Below are 17,458 nucleotides of genomic sequence, written 5' to 3' on the forward strand. Positions count from 1 at the left end.
TTAACTATTTTCACACAGGAGAGATGGTGTGTCTTTAAATATATTGAGATCTTGTTTTAAGTACTTCAATAATATTTTATTATTTTATTTATATGGATCCTGTGTCTTTCTTGTTAAATATGTTCCTATGAATTTTACAGTAAATGGAATATATTTAGTTTTTATTGTCACTTATTGGTGCTTACTGCTTAAATAAAACTATTAAATATATTGTTTAAAAAGACTATTAAATATACATATATCCACTTATAACATTTCAAAAAATTAATTATAGCAGTTTTTTTTTAAAAACTATAGTCTCTTAATTTTGCTCTTACCCTTGACTGATAGTTTGACCTCTTATAGAATTCTAGACTGAAATTATTTTCCTTCATAACCTTGAAGGCATTAGTTCGTCTTCTATGTTGCTGATAAACTTGATACTGGTTGGATTCTCATTTCTTCATAGGTAAGTTTTATTTTTTCTTGGAGAAAACTTCTAGGGTATTTCTTTTTATCTGCAGTGCTCTGAAATTTTACATTTCTGATTTGAAGTATTTTGTTTTGCCGTTTACTCTACTGGAAACTCAGTGGAACATTTCAATTTAGAAATTTTGCTTTTTTCAGCTCTATATATTTTCTTCTTTAAAGATGTATTTTGTCATTTCCTCACATTTTTTTTTTCACGAAAGTTCTTACTTTCTCAAATTCTTTTTAGTCTAACATTGAGTGTCCTGAATTCATTTCTTTTGTCTCTATTTTTTTTTATCTTCTACTTTCTAGAAACAGGAATCTGAGCTTAGCTTCCCTGAACCAAACCCTTCATGACCACCTGCATCCCTCATGTAACATACGTAAGAATATGTTTGTCGTAACCCACTGAGACTTCGAGTTGTTTGTTACAGAGCAAAAAGTGACTAAGACTATTTCTTTGTGTGTGTGTCTATTTCTTTGTCTTTTTGCAATATATACCTATAGGTTGCCTTTTAAATTATTTGATATATATCTTTCTATTTTTCTAATTGCCCCTTTTTCATAATGATTTGTACCTTTATTTCTTTGCATTTGTATTTCTTTAATTTCTCTGAGGACACTATTTTTTAAGTATATCATCTTTTTTTTGAACTGTATCTCTTTGTGATCATCAATTTATAAGTACTCAAGTAGAGTTTAAAGTAAAAGGATTGAAAAAAATAGATCATGAACCACTGTGAGTGTAAGAAAGTGAGTACAGCAATATCAATAGAAGACTAAGTAGATTTCAACACAGAGCATTGCCAGAGATAAAGGGGACATTTCATCATGATAAGAGACTGCTTGAAGCTATGATAGAGAAAGACATATTTTTTTTCACTGTTGTGGGAATAGATGAATATTGTATTTTTTAAATCTGGACTTTCACTGAGGATAGAGCCCCATTACAGGTCCTGCTTCATGCAAATGCCTAGGGTTTATTTTCAAGGGGTCGTGGTCTCTTCTCTGTGTGACCACCTGTTGTGGTTTATCCTAAGTTCTGTCATTATCACTCATCAGCAGAGAAGTCTTAGCATCTGCATTTACTTACCACTCACAGCATAGGGTTATTTTTTGGTTCTGGTGGATTTATCTTGCTTTCTCTTGTACTCAGAAATGCCTTCTAAGCCATATTTATCATAATTCATCTAGTATCTACATAATTTTCAGTGGCAGGGCCTTTTAGAATATCTAGTGCAGGCTACTGCTCAAAGAGGAAGCCCTATCTTGCCTTTCAAACTCTAGCTGCATCATTTGCAAGTGACCTTGGGCAAATTAATCTCTATGATCTCCAACTTCTTCACCTATAAAAGAAGACAGTAATATCTACTTCATACTTTTGTGTTATATGCTACTATAGTACTTATTTTTTCTGTGGTTTACATTATTAGTAAAAGTTAGGGGTTAAATATATGTATCTTGAATAAAGTAGAATCGTGAAACATTCTGCTACAGGGGTTGGCAAATGACTGCATGTAGGCTGGTCACCTGTGTTCTAAACAGTCATGCTTGTTTATATTTATATTGTCTGTCACTGTGGTGTTACAATGGCAGAGTTAAACAGTTACAACAGAGACTGACACAAGTTTAAAATGCATAATATATGACCTTTGAGGAAAAAGATTGCCTATCCCTGTTGTGGTATATAGAAGCAATGAATTTTCAAGGCTGAGCTCAATGCTACACCACCTGAAGACTTGTAAATATTTACATTAGAATTTCAATTATACTGTGTGGCATTTAGCTTTTTGAGTAATCCACTTAGTTACTTCCCTTCCATTCCTTCATCAGCCATCAAGCTTTCCACTGTCCTAAACTCAATTTGTCCCACCAACTCCTCAAATAGAAAACTTCTCAAGCATCCTTTTTATCTGTTCCTCAGATTAACCTCATCTTAGCTCATTTTCTGTTGCTATAATAGAATACCACAGACTGGATAGTTTATGAAGAAAAGAGATTTGACTCATGGTTCTAGAGACTGCAAAGTCCAAGAGCATGGCATTGGCATCTGATGAGGGTTATCTCATGGCGGAAGTGGAAAGTGGAAGTGAGCATGGAGACAGAGAAATGGAGGCTACATTTATCTTTTTATCAGGAGCCCACTCCTACAATAACTAACCCACTCCTACAATAACTAACAATAACAGTATTAATTCATTCAAGAGGGTGGAGCCTTCATGACCTAACCACCTCCTAAAGGTCCTACCTCTTAATACTGTAACAATGGCAATTAAATTTCAACATAAGTTTGGGAGGAAACATTCAAACCATGACAAACCACTCTTACTATATCCCTTATTTTTGATGTTCTCATGATTTTCAAATATTTTTTCTTTTTCTTTATTTTACATTTTGTTTCAAACAAAAACAAAAGCACCAAAGTAAAATAGCACATTTGTGTCCAATCAGTTTCCCAGTTGTGACAATTCTTTTCTCAGCCCCCTGTCATTCTCGAATCTGTTGACTTTCTTTTCATTTTAACTGCTACTGCTCTAGTTTACACCTTGTTTCCTCATGTCTGGATGTTTTCCCTGTTCTGGGCTTATCTTCCATTCCATCGTCTTATCCCACTGTAATCTTGTACACCTTAAACTCTATCTTCTTGGGGCTATTCACTGTTCTTCAAACACCTCCTTTCCTTCCACATCTTCTTGCCTTTGTTTCTATGATTATATCAGGAGGTTTATCAGCCTCTTCATTTCTCCATCCACCAGTATTTTCCTGCTCATCATTCAAGGCTTAACTCAAACTCTCTCTCTTTCTAGAATTCTTTCACTGTCTGCCCTGGAAGAATTTCCTTCCTTCTTTCAATAACTAATGCTCCCCCAGTACATTAGAGTGCTGAGTCTATTCTTAGTGAATTGTATTAGTATTATTTGTTTAAATCTCTCTCTCTCTCTCTCTCTGCCACTAGATTATAATTCACCTTAGGGTAAGTGTGCAGTCTCATTCATCTTTATGCTTATTGTGGTGCCTGGTACAGGAGCCTGTTCGATAAAGGTTTGCTAAATAAAAAGGCAAGTTTAAATAGCCTCTAAAGAATTTTAATCAAATTGTGAATAATTGCTCAGAAATACTCTTTTGGGATTGATGACACAGAAAGACAACCACAGCTTCCCACACAAACACTCAGGACTCTTGGACAAAGCTATTACCAACCCTGGATGGCAAATTTTTACATCCATAAATAATCCTGAGCAAGCTGCTCTGTGAAAATTCCCTTTTCCTTTTGGGAGTGAGTAAGCCAAAGATGTTAATTGTGAAAATTCAGAGAAAAGTTGTAATCTGTAGGATGATGGTTTGAATATCTCAAACTTTAGCTAAAAATTAGTAGTTTATTCAGACACTTTTCCTCTACTCGTCTTGAACAGTATAAAAGCCTCATGATAAAGATTCAGCTAATAATTTCCCCTGAAGAGTAAATAGCACTTGGATACATACTACTTATCATTTTTATAAGAAAGGTGTCTAAAAATACCATTTTACAGAAGGATAATCCAATGCCCATAAACATTGAAAAAATTAGATCTTTTAGAAAGTCTGTAGGAATTAAGGTTAGACAAAACTTATTTTCTGTATTACTTATTCTGGCTGTAAAAATAACCTCATGGGCTCTTGCAGGAGAGCTGGAAAACAAATGCTGGAGGCTATGGAAGTAGAAGGTCTGAGAAAACAATAATAGATTATTTATACTCCTGGCTACCAGACACCTAGGAGCCTCAGCCATGACTCCATGCCTAGGGTAGGTTGTAGTTTTGAGTAAGCTTCCTGGGGAAGGTGAGCCTAGTCTAGGGTGGATGGTAGAGCCCACCATTAAGCCTTGGGGTCTCAAAACCCAAGGATAACCTGCTGGCTGCTAGTTTGGTTTGAGCCCAGAGGAACTGATCTGAATAAAGAGTGAACTGCATCTACTAGTAACTACAATAAAGTATGATTAAGTATAAAAGTAGAGACATTTATACAATGCAACAAGAAATGCAACTCCGTTTTTCTCAGATGAGGAAATCGAAGCTGAGTATCTTTTTCAAGGTCACCCAGTCAACAGATGGCAGAGCCAGAATTTGAACACTGTTCTGTTTTACTTATAGGTCTGTGTTTTTTTTTTTTTTTTTTTTTAGACAGAGTCTCACTGTCACCCAGGCTGGAGTGCAGTGGTGCGATCTCGGCTCACTGCAGGCTCCGCCCCCTGAGGTTCATGCCATTCTCCTGCCTCAGCCTCCCACGTAGCTGGGACTGCAGGTGCCTGCCACCTTGCCCAGCTAATTTTTTGTATTTTTAGTAGAGATGGGGTAGGTCTGTGTTTTAAGTTAGTATGTGACTCCACATTTCTGATAATATATGTATATGTGTACATCTTTACACACACACACACATTATTTGCAGTATGTGGTAAAAATTTAAGTGGCTCACCACACCTGGGGGACTCTGGAATCTTTAATCTCTGTCTGTGTTTAAGGAGTCTGTACTATTTGGCTATTGCTATGTAACAAATTATTCTAAAACTTTGTAATAGCAATTATTGGTTGTGCTACATTTTCTATGGGTCAGGAATCTGGGAAAGGCTTATCTGGTTGCTTCTGTCTGAAGATTTCTCATGGGCCGTAATCAAGCCATCGACCAAGATTGTGGTCTCAGAAGGAGTATAGATTAAAAGGGGGTTTTACTTCCAACCCACTCATGTGGTTGTTGGCAAGCCTCAATATTTCACCACATGGCCCTCTTCACAGAGTTGCTCCATAACATGGCAATGAGCTTCCCATAGGGTAAGCAATCCAAGAGCAAGCAAGAACACTCCAGGATAGAAGACAGTCTTTCATAATCTAATCTCTGAAAGTGACATATCGTTGCTTCTGCCATATTCTCTTCATTAGAAGTGAGTCACTAAGTACAGCCCTCACTCACTTGGGGAGAATTACTTGAGGGCATGAATACCAGAAAGTGTGCACCACTGGGGCCATCTTGGCAGTCTACCACAGGAGATGTTTCTAGTCTTTTTATCATCAGCCTTTTCTAAGACCGGTTTCCTGGGCTCATCAGTACTTGTATTTAGAGTATTGTAGAATCACTATTGCAGGCTTCAGACAGAAGTCAATGCAATGTGGCATCACATCTTATCATCCTGGGCAATCCTCACAGCTGGTGTTTCTTTCTGGTGACAGATCTGTAGGTAGTAAAGCATTCCACTAGGATCAAGAAATCAGGTTGTTATTATTAATACAATTGTCTTTGAGAAAAGCAGAGGCATAATAATATTTATCTGTTTTCACACTAAATGAGATGTTAAAAATTTTGTATCCATGTGTTCCATTGTATTGCTAAGAGCAAAATTTACATGAAGAAAATTGGTGCTGTGGCATGGCATAGGAAACTTGGGTCTCAGTCTGGATCCTAGCTGTGTGAACATAATACTTAATCTGTCTGGTTCTCAGTTTCCTTATCTGTAAAATGAGGTGGTTAAACAAGAGCAGGGTTCAACCAAAAGCCTACAGAGAGCTTTAGGAAGCAAAGAGAGAGTAAAGAGATCAGCTGTAGCACAAAAGGGAGTAATGGAACTATGAGAATTGGAGCATGCACACGCTATCTCAAGAAGACTACTAAAAGTACAAAAATTAGCTGGGTGTGGTGGCATGCACTTGTAGTCCCAGCTACCAGGGAGGCTGGGGTAGGAGAATCACTTGAACCCGGGAGGCGGAGGTTGCAGTGAGCGGAGATCACATCACTGCACTCCAGCCTGGGCCACAGAGCGAGACTCCATCTCAAAAAAAAAAAAAGACATCAGCCCATTATTGTCACAGGGACACAGGGAGACATGGGCACAGTGTTGCTGGTTCTTTTTGACTTTTCAAAAGAAGTTGAAAATTCAGGCCTTTTGTACCTTTTTTTATTTTAAGCTTTGTATAGGCCAAACAATATTCAGCTTGTGAGTGGTCAGTTTGAAATCCCTAGAACATATTTTTCATTTAAAGGTATAAACTTAGGAATGAATACTATAATATATAACATATTCATTGCATACATTGGGAAAACATCTTTTTAAGGCAAGGCTGTCATAGGTACATGTAATATTCTTTGTCTTCCTTTAGGTGGTTTGTTTTTCCAACATTCCAATTGGTTTAGAAAAATCTACATTTCTGCTCCAAGGAAATCAATAAAGAACCATTAATGTGAAAGACACTTCTCATTTCATTTATATTTGACCCTTAGTGCTGCTAGAAAAATAGAATAGGAACCACAAAATGAGAAATTTGAATGAATCTTGATGCTATCTGATAGGAATCTTTACCACTTTGGGTCACGGACTTAGTGAGAACATCTATCTAATACTTGTGAAAATTAAGTCATAAATTATGTTCGTAAAGATTTTTATAAATAACCTCACACAGGGTCAATGTCAACAGAAGAAATTAGAAAAGCAATTGAGGAGTCCTGAAGAATGAGCTCGTGGGCCCTGGAATTGACGGCGTGATTGTCAGGACCCAATTTTTATCTAATAAACACGCAAATGCTATCGTTAATATTGACACAGGGAAGTTAAATGGAGATACTCTCTATGATAAAATGTCATTTTGGAAGAATTAATATGAATATCATGAGTTTAAATACACAGAAGAGACATAAAATGGAAAATTCAGGACCCTGTGAGCTGTGAAAGTGATAATTGGGAGGTAGCTATTTCTACAAGGTTCTATGCATTTTCTTTCTTTTTTTTTTCTTTTAAGTTGGTTAGATGGAAAGGATTGCTATTGCACTAATTTTAGGGAAACTATTGTCTTCATCACCAGTTTCAGGTTTCAGAGCAAGCACATCTAACCCCAAAGAAATACATTGCCATTTCTGCCTTTACATCAGCAGCAGGCCCCCTACTTCTGGGTTGCGGTTTGCCACCGTTACTACTTGAGACCTTCACTACGACAGTTACTACTGTTACTACTTAAAACCAACAATATGAGACTGAACGAAGGGGGACGAATGTAGAAATGAAAACTTAAGACAAAAGAAACTATTTTAAAGGAAGGGAACTGGGGAAGAAGAGGAGAGCTCCCTGCTTCTAGGGAGCAAAGGCAGCCCGTGAGCTTCCAGAGCCCTTCTTGTTTATTGGGTAGCAAGAGCAGGGAGGAGGAGGTAATGATTGGTCAGCTGCTTAATTGATCACAGGTTCTCGTTATTACTAACAGGCTTCAATTATTATGCCTAATCATAAGAAACACTTGCAACTGGGTCGTGACTGCTCCCAGCAGTCCTTCCGGGCGGCAGACGCAGTTTGTCAGTTTGCCAACATTCTGCACCCAAAAGAAACAGTTTGCTGCCCACTCCTATAGCCTCCAGTGGTATACCAAGTTGATCACGACCCTCAATCCTTCCGCCTCCAACACTTCTGGCCCTGTAGGGAGGGCAGTACACAATATAGATCCAGTGACTTATGTTTCAGGACCAAAGTTGCCTGGAATCCTGTCCAGATCACCTACTTATTGGCTCTGTGGCCTTGGGTAAGTTGCTTAACATCTTTCTGCCTTTGTTTCCTCATCTGTCAATTAGGGATAATCCTCACAGATGAGATTGAAGATTAAATTAGTTGATGCATATAAAGTATATAAAGTGCTTGTAAGACACAGCATAGCTAACAAATGGTAAGTGTTCAATTAACTTTAGCTATTACCATTATTATTGCATTTTCGTAATGCGTTTGCTCACCTCAGAAGACTTCCCTTTCTTGCTGCATTTGCTGTATCTACCATGGTGCTTCCATTTGGCTGGCTCATGTTTTCTGGCTAGTTATCTTTCATTACTATGTGTTCTTTTTTGTGGTGTGTGTGTGTGTGTGTGTGTGTGTGTGTGTGTGTGTGTACTTAGAATTGAATCTGCAGCAAGCAATTCCTGATGCCAAACTTACTTGAAAGGGGTTTTCAATGGTGAAAATTTCTTATAGATAACAGGTACCTGTCATACTTAATAGATAGAAGGGCTCCTGGATGTGTTTCCAGGGAGCTGGCTTACCGCAGAGCTCTGTATGTAGGCCCCAAGATTCTGATAAGAGGCCACCACCACTGATTTGGATCTTAGTATTGAAAAATTTCCAGCTTTCTCTCTGCAAGAAGGGAGCTACACTCACTTCTCTTTCTAGATTTTGCTCATGTTTTACTGTCTTTAAAAAATGTTTCCAGAGTCATCATCTTCCAAGTAGAATTGACCACTTTCACTTTGGTGCTGTCACTTCATCCTACACCAACTTTAGGGACTAAAATGACATGGGACTCATGCCATTTTAGTGTAAGGTTTTGTGCCCATGTCTGATCTCCTCTACATATAATTCCCTGGAAGGCAGATATCTCCAGTGCTAAATTCAGGCCTGGCATAGAATAGGCCCTTGGAAAACACTTCTTGAGTGAGGATGAGGAACAGGTAGGCTGCCAGGAAAATGGCTCTGTTGGTGAGGAAACTTGATGGAGGAACATTCATTTGTTCATCCAAACTGGATCAGATTCTGTTCAGACATCATTTTTTAAGGAAGATTTCTGTGTGACTACTAAGGAAGTAATTCCCAGGAAGGATACTGTCACCTGGACTTGGCATGGCTACCTTTAACAACATTTGAGTAGGGTTCTCTATATCAAGCATAAAATCACACATGCACACACACAATAATGCACAGACATATAGAAGAGTATTGGGATCTGGTTTTAAATACCAAACTCATACCAACATATTCCATGGTATGCTGGACTCCTTGGCCAGGAGGTTAGTATTTCTTCTGGCCTTACTAAGGTTCTTCTTGTCTTTGGATCCCTGGGTTTTGAGTCTTAACCCATTTAGTCCCCTCTGAGTCTCATGCTGGTCCTCTGGTCTGGAAGCCTCCTTATGTCTGAACTAATATTTTCCATGTAGACAGGTCTCATCCACTTGGTCTATAGGCAATGATGTAAATTCTTCTAGGTTTTCTAATTTGATTATGCTGAGTATAGCAACTGCGTTTCAATGGTTATTGCTATTTTTATAACCAATTGTTATTACATAGTTAAGTTTTAAAAGTTAAGAGATGACCTAGAATGCCTTCTCATACCTTCCTCATGCCTTCTGAAGTGGTTGTGATTTCAGTTGAGTATAAAGAATACCTTTCAGGTTGACTGATGGCTGCAAGATTGTTTGCTAATTCAGATTGTCCTCTTTCCTCTCTGTTTTCTGTCTATCACCACAAATGTCTCCGGATAGCACTAGCTGAGGTCAAATCTGTCTGCTCAGGAGTCTGTTACAATATCTCAGTGAATATAACATATTTGGGCCCTTGTGAATTAACTGTTTCATTCCAGTCACATATGGTAACGTAGTGTTGGTACAGACTTGGTATCTAACCAAGCAACTGTCCAGTGAAGCCTTTTACTATTTGGATAGAGGGAGAAGATTAAGAGAAGAAAAGTGAAAAGCAGTGTGATACAATAGAAAGAGTGTGAATTAGGGTTATACGGACCTGACTTTGAATTCTAGGCCCATTTCCAAGCCATGTGATATCAGGCAAGTTATTTAACCTCTGTGAACCTTAGGTTTCTCATCAGAGATGTGGGAATAATAAATAGTGCCTATTTCATATGAGTATTGTGAGTATTAAATGAGATTATACAAATTCTGTGGAAGTAAATGTTAGCCTAAAAAATAAAACCCATCAATCATTGAGGCATTTGTCTGAGTTAGATGATCAGATTCTTTCTACTCTGAGAGCAAGCTTGAATTTAAATAAGGAGCAAGTGCAAGTGAGAGAGAGGTCTAGAGACTGCAGTAAGATTGAAGAGCAGATGGGACTTTAGGACAGGGAGTACCATAAAGGAAAGAAAAAATAATAGAGCATTGCCACTTTGTCATAGACCTGGAGCTAGGCTGTTTAACTCATATTATCTCATTCCATTTTTGAAACCTTTTGAGTTACACATTCAGACAATTGTATAAATGAGAAAATTAGAGGGTCCCACAGAGAGGGGGAAGGATTTGGACATTATGTCAAAGGGAAATGATAAAGCTTAAATGACTGAATAGAGATTGACTCTGAAGTTCACAGGCTGAGTTGTAAACCTTTCCCAGAGAGGAAGCTGAGGGGAGTGCTGTGGTGGGGTTAAGGGGTCGACCAAAACCAGCTTAATTCTCATTGTTTCAGAGACAGAAGTTCATATGAAATGACATGATAGCATTTGTTCCCCCAGAAAAAGAGTCGATAGAAAAATTTCCACGTTTCCAAGTGTTTTAAGAGACAGATGATTTCTTGAATGATTTAAGAGACAAGGTTTTGTTGGTTTTTAGTTTTGTACTTTCCTTTTCAAACTTGACCAAAAGGAAGATGTAAGGCCAAGATGTACTCAGACACTTGGTCCTTTTAAAATATTGCTTGATGCTAGCTCTAACCACCCACCAAAATGCCGCTGGAATTAATGAGTCCATACTGCATGCCAGGACTGTGCTAGGCCCTGGAAACACACAGTTGAGCAAGGCAGCATTGCCTTAGCCCCACAGAACTTTCACTCATGATGAGAAGACAGGCCCTGAATAATTATGCAGGTAACTCTAATTACAATAATGAGAAGAGCTATGAAAGAAGAGTGAAGATTATTAAGATAATAATATCAGGAAGAATAACCTACACGGCAGTGGGGAGGGATTGTCAAAAAAGCTGCTACAAGGCTGTGACATTTTAGTGGAGCCCTGAAAGGGGAGTTGAATTTATGCAGCAGAAAGGAAGAAGCTCTCCAGGCAGGACACATACTTGTCTGGCATCTGGCATACCGATTTCTGACCTTCTTTTTAATTTTTTTTTAATACTTGCTCACGCTTTGATTTTGGTACCAATCTCACTTTACTCTGAGCATCTCCCATTTCAGATAGAAGGTAATTGTGTCAGGCTTCAATCGGTGACTATCCTTGGCCTCTCTCCCTGGCTTTGGAACTAATTCATGACTCCTTTTATATTGCCTTCTATATGCCTCTTGATTTTCGCTTTCCTCTCTCTGCCTTGTGTTTGCACATTAAAATGAAAAGAGATTTTAGAAAAATACATTTTTCATTTTAGAAAATGCTAGTTGTATTGGAGAGTGGTTCTCTGAGATGCAGATCAAATTTAAATTGCATCTCCTATTTGATGCAACTGCTTGTGAACATAAGAAAATAGCATCCATTTATTAAGGAAGCCATGTGCAAATGCAGAGCATGTTTGCAAAAGCTTATTATAGCACAACAGGCAATTGCTGCCTTGTTTATTTGGTTTGTGGCTAAGTCATTACAATGCTCCTCTTCCAGAAAATAAATATATGTAGACTGAGATGTCTTTGGCAGAATAACTACTTCCATTTTATTTAAAGATAATCCAAATTTAAAAAACCAATGCTGCAGTGGACACTGCTTACTCTGAGCTGTCCCGCATCCATTTTACCTACCCTTAGAAACATCACCCCAACATTATTTGTATGATTGTATTAAAGTAATGCTGACTGCTACAATGAATAAATGGTCAAACTAAGCCTAATAAAAAGTATTTCTTATATGATAGTCTAATACGCATGATCCCAGCAGGGTGGATTCTACTTACTCATTCAGAGAGCCCTGTTCCTTCCATCTTTCTTGGCTCTGCCCTCTTCCAAATTTTCAGAGTCCTTTAATTTTAGCTGGCAGATGGAAAAAATACAGAAAGGATCCCATGTGGGAGGTTGTCATAGGCAAGGCTTTCATGCTGTTTGCCGGAACTCAGTCACATTACAACACTTAGCTGCAAGAGAAGCCTGGAAATGCATTCTAGTTATCTGTATGTGAGAAAAAGGAACTACTAGTCTGTGCTTTAGATATCTAACTCTTCCCTATGTTTCAGAAGATACTAACTCCATCCGAAATATATGAAGCATATGACTCAATCCTTACCTAATCTGGTCAGAGATTGGCACATGACCTAAACTAGTCCAATCAAACTAGAACTCCAGACTTTTGTTTGGCAGTTAGGTGGCATGCTCATTCCTGTTGGAGATAAACAAGAAAACACACAGTTCTATGGCAGCCATCTTGATATGCGAGATGGATGACAGTAGGTGCCTCAGAGATTGAAGCCAACACCTACAAGTGGTTGGGTCCCAAAATGGAAACAGAGAAACCAAGTTCTGATTGTTTAGCTGTTTGGTCACACATTTCCTAAAGCCATATCTAGTGTTCCAGTCACATGAACCAATTAATTCCTGTTTTTTTTCTCATTTAATTCAGTTCGAATTAAAGTTCCTCTTCTTGAAAACTTGTAGTCTTGCAGATGGTGTCATAAGTGTACAATTTCCCAAAGACATTGGAAATTTGTACAATTTATGTGACTTTATTTGGGACACGGTTTAGTTGGAGAAATGGGCTGTTTCTTAATTTAAGGCATCATAGTTATATCTGATTACGCACTCACTAGTTCAACGAAGACTTTATATGGTGTGTCTATTGTGCCTTTTTAACCCCATCTGGGGCAGTTTATATTATAAACACTGAGTTCCTCACTGTCCACTTCCTTGAATTCCTCCTTATTTGCAATATTGGTCGTTTCACTCTTTAAACTCATATCTCTAAATATATTGTGTTTTAAATAAAAGCTAGGTTGGAGCGAGGATCAAACTTCTCTCATGGTTGCACACATGCGGGCAAAAGCATTCAGTGCTTTTACTCAGCACTTCCTGAGAGCTACAAGTTAGTGTGATTGTACATTCAAATCTGTTTATAAATGCCCTGATAAAACACAAAAGTTTCCTTCAGTCTCTAGGAAATTCTGAAAGTCTTCTTTGTTACCAAGACGTCATACGTTTCAAACTTTTTTGTTTGAAGAGTGAGCAACTAGCCAGAGGAGGCATCGCTTATTTTGTTAAGTAGGATATATATGTTTTAACAAAACTGATTTTTAAAAATTATTATTATTATTATTATTATTATTTGTAGAGATGAGGTTTCTCCATGTTGCCTAGGCTGGTCTGAAACTCTTGGCCTCAAGAGATCCACCTGCCTTGGTCTCCCATAGTGCTGAGATTACTGGTGTAGCCACTGTGCCTGGCAATAAAAGAGATTTTAGTTTAAGCAAAGGAGAAGTTTATTTCTCATTCACAGAGATATTTGAGCTGGTATTGTGGCTCTGAAAATTCTTCAGGGAACCAAGCTCCTTCTATTTTGTTGCCCTTGTAGCCACCAGGATGTCACTGTTGTTCACAGGTCCCAAGACAGCTCACCATCAAGTCTGAGTTCCAGCCAGGTGATGTTGAAGATAAGAGGAGGGAGGATTAGTTGGAATAGACTAGATCGTGCTACAGTACTAATCATCTTCAAAATACTGGTGACATGTGGTGCTCATGTTCCATGTTTGTCATGAGTCACGGGGGGTTCTGCTTCATGTTACTCTCACTGAGGGACACCACCTGAGGAACCTTCACCATCTGGAGGCTTTCTGGGACCTGTAGTGGGAGACGGAAAGCTGGGCAGTGTTGCCTTAGTGGTGAAATGATTTTGCCTTCTACATGTTGGCCAGAATGGATCATATGGCCACACGTAACTTCAAAAACTCAGGAAGTACAGTCCCCCAGCAGAATGCACATGAGCAGCTCTAATGACTACCACAGAAGGCATGTCCCTTCAAAGCACAACCTGGAAATTGAACACTTAAATTATCCTCACATGCTATGGTCAGAACCCAGCTGCATGGTTATACTTAGCCAAAAAGGAAGCTGGTAAATATAGTCTTCATTAGTGTTACGGTGCTCATGATTTCCAGCATTTCCTTTGAATTATTTCTTAGAGTTTCCCTCTCTCAGAGCATGTTACCCACCTGTTCTTGCATTTTGTCTACTTTTTCCTTTATGGCTCTTAGCATATTCATCGTAGTTATTTTAAGTGTTCTGAAAATTCCAGAATCTCTGCCGTATCTGGGTCTGGTTGTTGCTTGCTTTGTATCTTTATACTGCATTTTTTTTTACCTTTTAGTATGGCTTATATTTATTTTGGTTGAAAACCAGACATGATGTATTGGTTAATAGGAACCGAGGTAAATCAGATTTTAGTGTGAGGTTTTATGTTTATCTGGCTGATAATTTCGCCCTGTTTATTGTTTGCTCTAGCTGCAGGTGCTTGAGGCTTCAATTTCCTTTTTGTCTCCCTGGTTGTCTTTGGGTTTCCCTAGGTACATCTTCTTAAATAGTGTGTTAGCCTCACAATTCTAGTTGTAATCTTCTGTTGCTATACTGGGAAATTGCTGATGCAGTGCTGAAGCGTGAGAAGAGGAAAGTGTTCTGTACCTCTGTGATTTGCTCTCAGTCTTTTAGTGGCATGTGCCCTTGGCTGTGACCTTTAGGAGTGCTTCTTTTTTTTTTTCTTTTGGTTTTCTTATGTAGGTGAGATCGAAAGGTTAGAGAGGGGCTAGAGCTGGATATTTTTCTTCTCCCACATAAGTTAGGCTCTGATAAAGTAGTTTTCCTTAATGGCAGGTAAAGAAGAGAAAACTCCGGGTGTATTTCAAAATAGTTACTTTTCCCTTGGGCATATTTTGACATACTTATGTTCCCCTTCCACCTGCTAGAAGCTCAAAAAGAATTTGCTCTGATCTTCACCATGAGAACTTGGTGAGGTTCCTGTAGATGCAACTCATAAGATCCTTCCAAAGGTCAGGACCCCAGGAGATGTTAACTCTCAGGTTAGTCCACACTTGGCTTCCAGCAGTTTGTCAATTGCAGTTTAAATTTTCTTGCCCATTTCTGGCTCCATTAGCTTTTTCTCCTGGTAAGCTCTGATTCTCTGTATTTGTCTGTCTCTCCAGTTTTTGAGTCATTGGTTTGCTTGTCACCCCAATTCTCTGATTGATCTAAGAGAAGTTGTTGATTTCAGTTCAACTTTTGTGTGTGTGTGTGTGTGAGGACAGGAATGATGACTTCTGAGTTATTTACATGTCAAAGTGGAAATCCACTGTTAGTGGTGTGTTTATCACTAAAGTAATATCGACTGGTAAATATGGTCTCATTCCTGGAAAAACAATATTTTAGCTAACAATCTGAGTACCATTACTATATAATGAGATGGGAGAATGGATACTGGGGGGCATGGCAATCTCTGACACACCCACACTAACGGACCCACAGTGAGAATACTGCATGGCTTCGGTATCTGTGAAGGACCCACGAAACACCAACGAGAGGACAAATTAGCATTTGGAATCTACTACACACAGAGAGTCCCAATGCTGGTTTACAGCTGTGCCAGTAAAGTTAGAACTTTCTTTCTCTTCCTCCTACAGCTGCAACTCTGGAGAGCTATTGACAGTCTGAGTGGACAAGAGGAGCAGAGATGAGGCAATACAAAAGCTAACTTTGTCCTATTCTCCAGTGGGCATGTGAGACAGGCTTTAACTCAATGAGATTAGTAGTTTTAATATTATAATAGACAAAGCCTTTTATTACTGGCCTGTGACCAGAGGACAATTGAGCTACTAGAAGAGCCATGGAAGCTGTGGCAATGATTGCCAGGTGCATATTGATTCTCTCTTTCCTACTTTGTGACAGACTTGGATTTTCAACTAAGCACATTGTAACCTACCTAAAAAAAAAAAACAAAAAACCCCCCAAAACCCAAAACCTTATTGTGCCTTCTTTGACGCTAGATGTGGCTGAGCCTCACATAGCTAAATTTCTGGACAATAAAGCTATAGGCAGATGTGTTGCGTCGTACTTCTGGTAAGTCTCTTTAAATATTCCTTTCCTTTCTTTTTTCTCCATCCTACTCCTTGAATGTGGATGTTGTAAGCTGGATCTCCTGCAGCCATTTTGGGGCATGATGGGGTCGCACTTTAGGTAGGGGAAGCAGTGGGCAGTCCTTTAGGAACATAACGTTGCAGTACCAGCCTTGGACATTTCACCCAAAAAGTGGTTTTATGTGAGATAGAAATAAGCTTTCATCTCATTTAAGCCACTCAATTTTAGGGTTTTTGTTTCTCCTAATAAAAAAATTCTAACTTATATAAAACCCATTCAAGATTATATGCAGGGGAGAGAAAAATAGTTCAGTGGGGGTACCACAGGGAGAGAAAAATGGTTCCATGGGGGAAGGTTTGCAGGTCTGCAGTGTTATAGAAAGAATAAACTTGAGTTTTTTAGAGTTTAGCTCATTCTATAAACCAGTTACAAAATAAGAAACTCACCCCTGAACAAGGTCTCTTACACAAACCAGGAAAGAGGAGGTAAGCTGTATTAGCTCAGGTCTTTTGAGAAACAGATATCAACACAGGATATTATATGCAAAGATTTTATTAGGAGAAACACCTGTATGAGGGAAAATAATGTGGGAGCCGAATAAGGCTGGGAGAATAATCAGACTGCTATGCAAGTATGACTTCATGTAGAGAGAAGGGGAGAATGTTGGATGGAAGCATCCCAGATTGTCATGAGTTGAAGAAAGCCTGGGCAAAGCCACCAAGGAATCCTGGAGCCAAAGCCAACCCTTGGAAGAATCTTGTGTCTCCTAGAAACAAGTCTGTCTTAATATCCCAGCCACACTCAGCTACTGACTGGGGAGCAGCCTGTGGATGGCATACCTAGGCACAAATTCTGCTGAGACTTTAAGAGCTCAGCAGCTAGAACCCTTGTCAATTATACTCCCTAAACTGGGTGATCTGTGAAGTGCATTCTCATGGCCACCACAGAAAATAAGAGTAGGCATCTCCAAATGGTAGGTGCCTAGATGTACACAGTGGGCCACTATGCAAGGGGAACAGACTCATGGTGGGGTGGCTGGGCCAGCCTACATGTAACAGGATCAAGTTCAGCCACCAAGGTTTCCTGCAGAAGGGTGAAGAAGCATATGAGTAATGTCAACGCAAGGGCCACTTCAAGCAGATGCAAAAATACCTTGATGTGGATGGAAACACAGACCACAAGGATCCAGGCAGAAATCAGATGCACTCAACATCAGCTGCAGTAAAATAGGACTGGCTGCATTTTCTGTG

The 17,458-nt window shown here is 38.9% G+C and overlaps 1 long non-coding RNA gene across 3 annotated transcripts in view; it reads left to right on the forward strand.

The window, feature by feature from the left end:
* Nucleotides 1-17,458, forward strand: part of LOC129058921 (uncharacterized) — a 209,520-nt gene that overhangs the window by 83,715 nt on the left and 108,347 nt on the right. Inside the window, exon 6 of one of the 3 annotated variants that reach the window (XR_008524368.2) lies at nucleotides 15,755-16,169. The exons of the other annotated variants lie outside the window; for them this stretch is intronic. This is a non-coding gene — a long non-coding RNA (uncharacterized LOC129058921). Of the gene's footprint in view, nucleotides 1-15,754; nucleotides 16,170-17,458 lie in introns of those variants that run through there. 3 annotated transcript variants of the gene reach the window in all.

The sequence above is a fragment of the Pongo abelii genome, chromosome 3 (assembly GCF_028885655.2).
Source record: "Pongo abelii isolate AG06213 chromosome 3, NHGRI_mPonAbe1-v2.0_pri, whole genome shotgun sequence".
NCBI classification, from domain to species: domain Eukaryota; kingdom Metazoa; phylum Chordata; class Mammalia; order Primates; family Hominidae; genus Pongo; species Pongo abelii.